Source organism: Ambystoma mexicanum, chromosome 3q, assembly GCF_040938575.1.
Source record: "Ambystoma mexicanum isolate Mex_15411 chromosome 3q, UKY_AmexF1_1, whole genome shotgun sequence".
NCBI classification, from domain to species: Eukaryota; Metazoa; Chordata; class Amphibia; order Caudata; family Ambystomatidae; genus Ambystoma; species Ambystoma mexicanum.
This window is the reverse complement of record NC_090926.1, coordinates 866,684,137-866,693,812: the sequence shown is the minus strand read 5'-3', so window position 1 is coordinate 866,693,812 and position 9,676 is coordinate 866,684,137.

The window sequence follows — 9,676 nt, the reverse complement described above, 5'->3', positions numbered from 1 at the left end:
ATGTTCACAAGCTCAATGTAAACTTAACAGGATTTTAGGCACGTATATAAATATATTTCTGAAGCTTGGCATATGCTTAGAATCCCATGCTTTGCATAGGCTGACATCTAGTGGTTGGTGCAGTATATTACATGACTTGTTTTCAAAACCGTAAGGGATGTCGACAGGATGTGAATGCAATACTATCCCTATTGTGACGCTGACTGTCCCCATGGTCCTTCAAGCGTTAAGGTCCTCAGATAGTTTTTTTCTGCAAACGTGTTGGTCAAATTTCGCAGAGTTCTATGCTAGAGTTATCAGTTGCTGAGACGTATTCATCTTAACTATAGCATATTGCTCGACGCATCCAGCGAAGCTTGACAAAACTTCCAGCCCATGCAGACATCTACAAACTTTCTCGATGGCCTACCCTCAGCTTTCGGCCTACACAATAGGGAAAGTGGGGGGTTAACATTTCTCACACTTAATTAGAGAATTAATCCATTCATATTTTTCCCTTTAATCCTTTAGTCTCGCTGTCTCCCGGTGCCTATGATGGAGAAGACTCCATTTAAATTTTGACGCTCTTGCAACCGAAAGTTTCCCTGGCAGGCCACACCAAGTGCATAACCACTGCCTCCCTCGAGACTATCAGGTAACTAGATGCAAGTAGTGCAAGCTCTTTCGGCCGAAAACCCTTAAGGATTGATGGTCGAAGCGCCAGCCAGCCTACAAGATGCAGGCTGAAGCATCATTGGAATAGCCCTCTCAGCGCAGTGTTATCTGAGGCTGAACAAGACAGCCACAGTGCCATAAATGACACCAGAGAGAATCCCGACCGGGAGAAGGAAGACTCCCGGGTGCCCGTCACCAGCTTCAGAAGGCAGTCATCCCGCACTGCTATGGAGGGTTCCTCTGGCGACAGGAGCACACACACTAAACACATAGATGGGGTGGCACCCAACAAGGCGTCGACACAAGCACAAACATCTTACACCTCAGCTCACGGTTCAAAGACCCCTGCGTCCAGTGCTCGTACTTCGGCGCATGTCCCTAAAACACAAACGCACGCCGAGCAGGAGTGGTGAAGCACCAAATGTTCCCACACAAACACCTATCCAGACACAGCCACCGAAACAGTCTGTTTTGATGAATATTGATGCACAAGGGTCAGGTTATACAGGGGCTACCTCGCCATTGTCACAGCCACTCCAGAGAAGGTCTGTCTAACAACAACAAGCGAAAATACGTTTTTCTCTCCAGGATCCCGTCCAGTGGTCCCTGAGCTAAATAGGTTTAAAAGCACCGCAGACAAAACGGCTTCTGACCCTGGCACAGACTCGGATTTACCAGATGACTAATCCATCCACAAATGTCGCACAAGAACCTGAATCTAACTCACCCATTGATGACCAGCTGCTCTATAATGACATCCTTAAGAGGGCAGCAGACTTTGTTAAAATGGACACACAAGAGTCCGAGGAAGATACTCACTTCGTTGATAACATCCTCAATGAGACGAAACAGGTAGGGCAATACATCCCTTTGTTACAACCCTTCAAAAGGCATCGCCTGTCTTCACTGTCTACTCCTGCTCTTACTAGAGCAGTGAAACCATCCACAGAGAAGCGCTTTAAACCTGCATCCACGGACCCTCTCTTTATTAAGGGTCACTTAAAACCTGACACCCTAGTCATGATGACCACGCGGAAGAGGGCAGGTACTCCCCTAGCCACTTCCGAAGCCCCTCCCAGGTAAAGAGAGCAAGAAAATGGATGCTCTCTGGAAGAAAGTTGCGACCTCCGCTGCGTACGAAATGCGTATAACCAATAATACAGCCCTTGTGGCCAGCTTCAACAGAGCCCAATGAGATCAGGTGGAGGAGCAGGTAAGGGGGGTGCCAGAGCCCTTGCGCTCCCAGATCCTTCAGACCTTAGCTGAGGGCAAGCAGAATGCTAATGCTATTATTAAAAACTCCTTTGACACTGCAAACACAGCAGGGAGAGTGGTGGCCAAGGGAACACCCCTCACATGCCACGCATGGCTTAGGTACTCAGATTTCAAACCCGAAACTCGGGCCACACTCATCAATCTGCCCATAGAAAATGGTATCCTGTTTGGGAAAGCAGTCAATGACGGACTGGAAACTGCTAAAAGAACAACACCCTAAAGCCTTTTGGTCAAATTGCTAATAACCTCTTCATGGCAAAGGGGGTCTTATGGCAATAGGCGCACTTTTCATTCTCAAGGATATTCAAGAGCAGCCCAGTGCAGCTATTCTTCCGGCGCAGGCACCAGCAAATGGAATGCAAATCAAGGTCAAAAGCCAAGCTCCTACTCTTCCTTCCATAGGCAGTTCAGGTGAGGGCGTAGTAGGGGTAGATGCCAGACGACAAGGGGTTCGGCTACCCCCTCCAAGCAAAGGGTCACAGCTACACGTCCCCACCCATGTCACCCTAGTAGGGGGCACATTTCTCACTTCACCCACTTATTGGAGGGGATCACAACAGCCAAGTAGGTACTAACAACTGTGTGGGACAGAATTTGCATAGAGTTCCATGAAATACCATGCAATCACCCTCCAAGAAACAGGAACATGTCACTGGAACATCAGCAAATCCTCCAGGCAGAAGTAGAGGCCCTATTAGAAAAAGGAGCCATAGAACATGTCCCTACATCAGAGGTAAACAAGTGTATTTATTCTGTGTACTTTCTTGTTCCAAAGAAAGACAAAACCAAACACACAGTGTTAGACCCGAGACCACCAAACACATATGTCAAACATCAGAAGTTCAGAATGACAACTTTACAAGAGGTCATTCTGTTACTAAAGAAGGCAGATTACATGGCAACACTGGATATGAAACATGGATACTTTCATATTTCAATGTTGCCAGCTCACAGAAAAGACCTAAGATTCAAAGTGGGATCCACACACTACCAGTTCAAAGTATTACCCTTTGGGATTGCATCAGCCCCTCCGTTTTTCACAAAGGTACTGGCAGTGGTGTCGGCGCATCTGCACAGACGGCCAATCCCAGTGTACCCTTATTTGGATGACTGGCTAATAACAGTAGATGCACCACAGATGTGTCAGCTACACACACAGGAGACTATAAACCTTCTGTTTCAACTCAGATTTTCCATCACTGAGAAATAATCAAGCTCAGTCGCCAGCCAGGTGAAACAATTCCTTGGGGCAATCATTTGAACATAAGACGCCTTAGTGTTCCCCTGCAATGTGAGAGTTCAAAACATGCTGCATCAAATCCTTTGTTATACAGCCAGTCACCAGATAACAGTCAGGAAGATGACATCATGCATCTTCATTGTACCACATGCAAGGCTACACATGCATCCAATACAAAAATGCCTAGTGAAAAAAATGGTCTCAAGCACAATGAGAGTGGGACAATCTAATGGTCATTTCGCAGACTGTAGTGTCAGCGCTTCAGTGGTGTACAAAAGACCATGTACAGAAGGGGGACACCTTTTGTCACCCCTGCAAACAAAAGCCGCAATAACAACGGACGTATTGCTCTTAGGTTGGTGAGCTCACTACCTCCACCAAACACACGGTATACAGACACTGACAAATAAACCTATCAATGTCCTAAAGTTGCTAGCAGTGTACACAGTACTACAACCTTTCCATCATCACTTAGCAGGGAAGACTGTACTTGTTCACACAGGCAGCACAACCGTCATGTTTTACATCAACAAACCGGGTGGGACTGACTCAGTAAAACTAGCACAGAGATTTTGGAGATGGAGCCTCCAGAAGGACATCTTCATTGTGTCGCAACACGTTCCAAGGGAACTGCCTAGCAGACACACTAGGCAGAAATACATATCCTCCCTCAGAACACGTGTGGGAGCTACATACAGGCGTTGTGAACATTTTTGTGAAATGGGGTCAGCCAGACATGATCTCCTTGCCATAAGAGAAAATGCCACACCTATGCCTCCAGGTTCCCCTAGAGGGAATCCAAGGGGAACGCACTGTAGATCAGTTGGGTCAGAGATATTTGTATATGCTTTTCCTCTGACCCTGCTCCTCAACAGAGTAATCCACAAGATGCATAAGGAACACTTAACAATGATCTTGATTGCGCCAATGTGGGCACGTCAGACATGGTACCCCCACCTACTCAGGATGTCTGTTTGTCCACCAATCAGACCAACCAGCCATTACAACATGTTGGGCCTCATTACAAGTTTGGCGGTAGCCTTGCCGGTAAGACCGGCAGGCTGCCGCCATTTTTCGGCCCCTGGCAATGGGGAAATACAAGGCCATTACAACCCTGGCAGGCGCTGTATTTCCCCATTGCCAGGGGCCGGAAACTTTTACTCCCCGTTCCCATTTGAGCCCTAAAGGGCTCAATGAGAATGGGGAGGCCGTTAGCACTGGCACCATTTATAATGGCGCCGGTGCTACTTGCAGTGTCTGCTCGCGGGTGCCGGAACACCTGCCAGGTCAGACCTGGAGGGTGGGAAGGCACCCGCGAGCAGAACTCGTAGTTTGCCAATCCGGTAACAACGGTACCAGCAAGCCTCTATCCTTCATCAGCATCCTCAGACAACTAACTTCGCAGCTTGCTCCTGAAGTCTTAGAGGTCCAACATCTTAATTTACCTAACAGATGCATGGACATATTAAAAGAAGCATGTAAACCTAGCACTAGACACTGCTTCTTTAACAAGTGGAAAAGATTGGTTGCATGGTGTAGAAAGACTAATGTTAATCCCATTGACTGTTCATCTTCTAACATAGTGCACTATCTACTACACCTGTTGGACTCTGGTCTAGTGTTCAATTCCCTCAATGTCTATCTAATTATAATTGTTGTTTTATAACACGCTTAATACCAGCAAGTCGTTTCTAAGTGCAGGATCGGGATTCAAACCTGTGTTGCCCTGCGTTGACTTGCTTCTAAGACCAATGCATTGCCCTTGAGCTATCCTTCCTTAGCTGCTCCTTCTGCATACACCTCACAGAACAGGGTTTTATGGTAGAAGATTCCAATCATGAAAGCCTTCATGGAAGGGGTTAAAAGAATGTATCCCCCAATTGCAAATCCAACCCCTAGGTGTGATTTAAACATTGTCTTGAGTAAACTCATGGGTCCCCCCCCCCTTCAAATCCATGCACAAACCAAGCCTCAAAGATCTCACAAAGCAGATTTTCCTATAGCGATCACCTCTATAAGAAAGTTAAGTGAGCCTCAAGCTTTACCAGTGTGAGAGTCTTTTTTCACAATACACAAGAACAAAGTGGTCCTAAGAACACACCCACGGTTCGCACCAAGGTTTATTTCTAGATTCAATGTCAACCAATCCATCGAACTGCTATCATTTTTTCAAGATCTGCAGAACTCTGGAGAGAGAGATCTCCATACACTAGACTTTAGATAAGACAAAACCAATCAGGAAAACAAACCAGCTAGTTGTTTCCTTAGCTGCGGGGGTGGGTGCGGGGGAGGGGAGAGCAGGGGATCCTGTCTCCAAGGCAGCCCTTTCTAAATGGATTGTAAATTGCAAACAATGCTACAGGTTCTCTAACAAAGAACTACCATTAGCACATTCTACATGTGGTACTGGTGCCACATTAACTTTCATAGCAAATGCGCCCTTAGAAGCAATCTGCAGGGCAGCAACATGGAGCTCAGTTCACACATTCACTTAGCATTACTGTGGACACACAGACTAGGAGCGACTCTCAATTAGGACAAGCGGTCTTAAGAAGACATCTTTTTGACTCTGTCCCTTCTAACAACCCACCTGCTTCTCGTGGTTCTAATCGCTAGTCTATGCAAAGCATGTGATTCTAAGCAGATCCACACGCCGCGGAAGACCAACATTACATACCTGTAATTGTCTTTCTGATGCGTGTATATGCTTAGATGCACATGCACCCACCCTTCCTCCCCTCGCTGGGAGTAGAAGGTACAGAGACACCTTTCACCTTAATTTGTATTCACTTATACTATACTTGACTGTACACTTCATGCATCCTCGGGTCAGGAACAAAACAATCTGAGGACCTTGACGTGTGAAGGACCAAGGGAACATTACACGTCACAATAGGAATAATATTACATACACACCCTGTCGATTTCCCTTTTCAATTTAAAAAACAAGTCATGTAATACTCCACACCAACCACTATATGTCAGCCTATGCAAAGCATGTGAATATAAGCATCAGGTATGTAATGTTTGTCATATTTATTTTCCTATGGATAGCTTGGAAATGGATAAAAACTGTTTTTTTAACCCAGTGAGCAACTCAGGTGGTGGCATTGGAGGTATTGGAATAAGGTGATAGTTGGCCATCAAGGATTTAAAATACACCTGAGATTAGTGAGGGTCATTCATGTGTTTAGAGGCAGTGTTTGATGAGTACCTGTTCCTAACTGGTTATTTGTTTTTTGCCAAAAAATAAACCCTCTTGTTAGTCGTCTGATGGGTTGTTAAAGGGTTGTTAAAGCCGTTGTAGATTGCACCTCAACCATGGCATACTATTTCAACAGATTTTATTTTAGGTTTGACTTTGTCTGAGGTATTTACCTCAATCATTGTATCATTGTCACTGTGGATGTATCTTCAAAGATGCCTCACTTTATTCCACTAAAATGTTTACTCAATGTGCTGCAATTGCATCAAATCTTTTTGACTCAGATTTATTATCCCTTCATAGTTTATCTAATGAGATTATTTTTGGTGTAAGATTACAGTGCACCACACAGTTGGGGTGTGGGCCGGGGTGTAGTGCCTTAAATATTGATTGGACTTTGTCCTCGGGACCATCCACAGGCACATGGTCAGGTTAAGAGGGTTAATCAAATTAGTACTGTCTAAATGTTATATGAATCCATTTTGATTGTATTGCTTTCTGTGTTTGCCAGTAATAATACTGTGCATTTTGCTTCTTCAGTGGCACCTTTCCTGTGTTTTAGAGTTTAAATCCACTGGTGAATTCTCCTAAAACTTGATGTCTTCTTAGGAGTGTTTTAATGTATTGCTGGGAGGATATATACACGCAATACCCCCAAAAGTCCAGATCTTAAATTATGTGGTGCTCAATTTATATATTTTTTATTTTCCCACATCTTTTTATTTCATTTTCAGAGTACAATTGTGCATTAGGAAGCTTTCAATACAATAAAACCGAGTATCCAAACAGTTGAAAATACAACAAGTTTGTGTTGGCATGTTCATAGACCGCACCTAAGGAGAAGTTAAGAAAAGGAAAAAGAATGAAGGAGAAAAAAACACGACGAAAAGTAAAATCATTATTAGTTCCCCATCAACAACACAAACACCACATTTGTGAAGGCATCATGAAGTAAGACACAGACATCAGACTTAAAGTTCAAAATAAGATCATTTATTAAATGAAATGTCAGGATGGTAGACGGCCTAACTTGCCCTATTGCTGAGGTGGGATTTCCCTACCTGAACAAAAATAAGGACAGAGTTCAACTGAAAGGTCTATCTGTCTGTTTCCAAAACCTATCCTTGCCCTCACAACTAAAACAAAACAATGTGTATAGATATCAATAATGAAAGAAATAGTATTCAACATAAAGTTTGGAGCGTTGTCCAGCTCTTAGATTCTTCTCCAGCTTCCCTTCCCCAAGATCAAGAAAGTTCACAAAAGTCTTAAGATTACCTTTTCCAAGTTCAGTGCAATACAGTTCCACACAATCTTCTGGGCTCCCTTCCCCAAGTGTCAAGCAGAACAATTCAAAGGCAAAGCGGTCTTGACGCTCCGTCGTCAGGATAGCATTTGTAGTCTATCAATTCTCAGGGTTCCTTTCCACAAGACTTCAACATAGCATACTCTGGTTAGCCTCACCAGTCTGCTCATAGTGCTTCTCCTTGGTTTCTTTCACAATGTCTTTTAGTTTTCCTCATTTAGGGCTCACTGGTATAGGTGCAGTTGTAAGACCACATGGTCCACCCATCACAGGTCAAGCAACCAGGAAACCCCAAGCTCTCCAGTTCACACAAGTTAGTCTGTGCTTCTTCCTGTGTACAGATACACATTCATTTGCCAAGTCTCAGCCTGTTCACTTTAGGGGCAGCTTTACACTATTCTGGTTTCTCCCAGTTAGCCTCTTGGCCTCACTTGTCACATCTCTCTTGCTAGGCTTTGCCCTTGTTGCGCTGTCTCCAGTTATAAAGTTCACTTTCTGGTGGTCTGGTTTGCACCCCACCTTTTGTTACACTTATTTACACTTGTACTAGGTTCTGCATAATGCTTTTCAAATGGGCACTTTCCTCTTGGCTTCTGTTCTGTATTAGCTTTGCCCATAAAACATAAAGTTCTGTATTCAATATGCCTACTTAAGCTTAAGTTCCACTTTTCATTCAGTTCGGTATTCAATATATATGTTTCAGCATTGTTTCAAGTTTTGCACTCAATCCGGTATTCAATCTTTGTATTTCAGCATTTTCAAGTTTTCACACACTCCGTGTGCAATAAGTCTTAACCAGCACTATGTTACTCACAAGCAGTGCTCCAGAGGTGCCCATGCTCCGAGTGACTTGCAACGACACTCACGGGTCTTTGGCTTCCTCTCCAGCAGCTCTGGCTGCCTTCTTGATTCGCCAGACGACGGACCGTCCCCTGCAAGCCCTGCTCGTACTTGTGGAGCGACACTTGTGGTGTGACGCTGCCTCCTCAACACGGACGCGGATGGCATCCTTTTCTTCCTGCTCGCTCGTAGACGCTGCTACACGCAACCCAGCACAGAGGCACCCACTTCTGTTGCAATCCAACAGCCCACCTGCCTGTGGGCTCCACAGTTTTCCTGGGCTTCGGCCGGCGTCCTGGCTTTCTGTCAGGCCCCACCTCAGCTGCCTCCTCACGACACAGGTCCCCTGCTGCCAGCTTCCACACAGACCCCCCTGTCCCTCTTCATGTTGTTTCACTGCCCTCTCTATACAGCTATAGCCCTTCAACAGGTTGCAGGTGTGTATTCACCATCAGAATTGCATGATCATAGTTAAAGGGACATGCCTGACCCTCACAGTTCTTTGCAGGCATCTTCCTCATCCTAGTACCAAAGTGGTGAAATAAATGTGTATTGTTCATTACTCTGTCTCCTCTTTTTCGTCCCAGTACTTTCAAATGTGGGAAATGAGGGGAGCTGTTCTACAATAGCCTACAAAGGCAGGGGGAGGGCTAGGTTGTTCCTCAACAGTGAAAGGGGGGTACCATGGCTCACCTTTGGGCCGCCTCCTCTCTCTTACCTTCCTTCTGTGTCTCAGAGATTTATAATTCTTCCTGCCATTAGCCTGACCATAGGAAAAAGGGTAAAAACATCCTAGAAACGCTTCTGGGTTCATCATGGAATGGTAAGGGGGAATACTGGGTCTCTTTCAGGGGCATTGTCTCCCCAATCCCTAAGGACTCTCTGCCCAGGAGATCCTCCCTCGCTTGTCTGCCCCCAGGGTCAGGATGCAAAAGCGATGACCTTTCCCTGGCCACCTGAGAAGGGGATCCATGGAGATAAGATGTGAGGACTCCCTCAGGTTTCTCACACATTACATAGGAACATCGAACGCTCTGTCTTAATTAGTGTATGGGAATACAAACATGGTATTTGGAGAAAGCTTTAAGCAGAGGAAAAGCAACAACACTCTCTCCTGTTGAACAAAACACCCATACAGGCTGTCCCTACTGTGAAG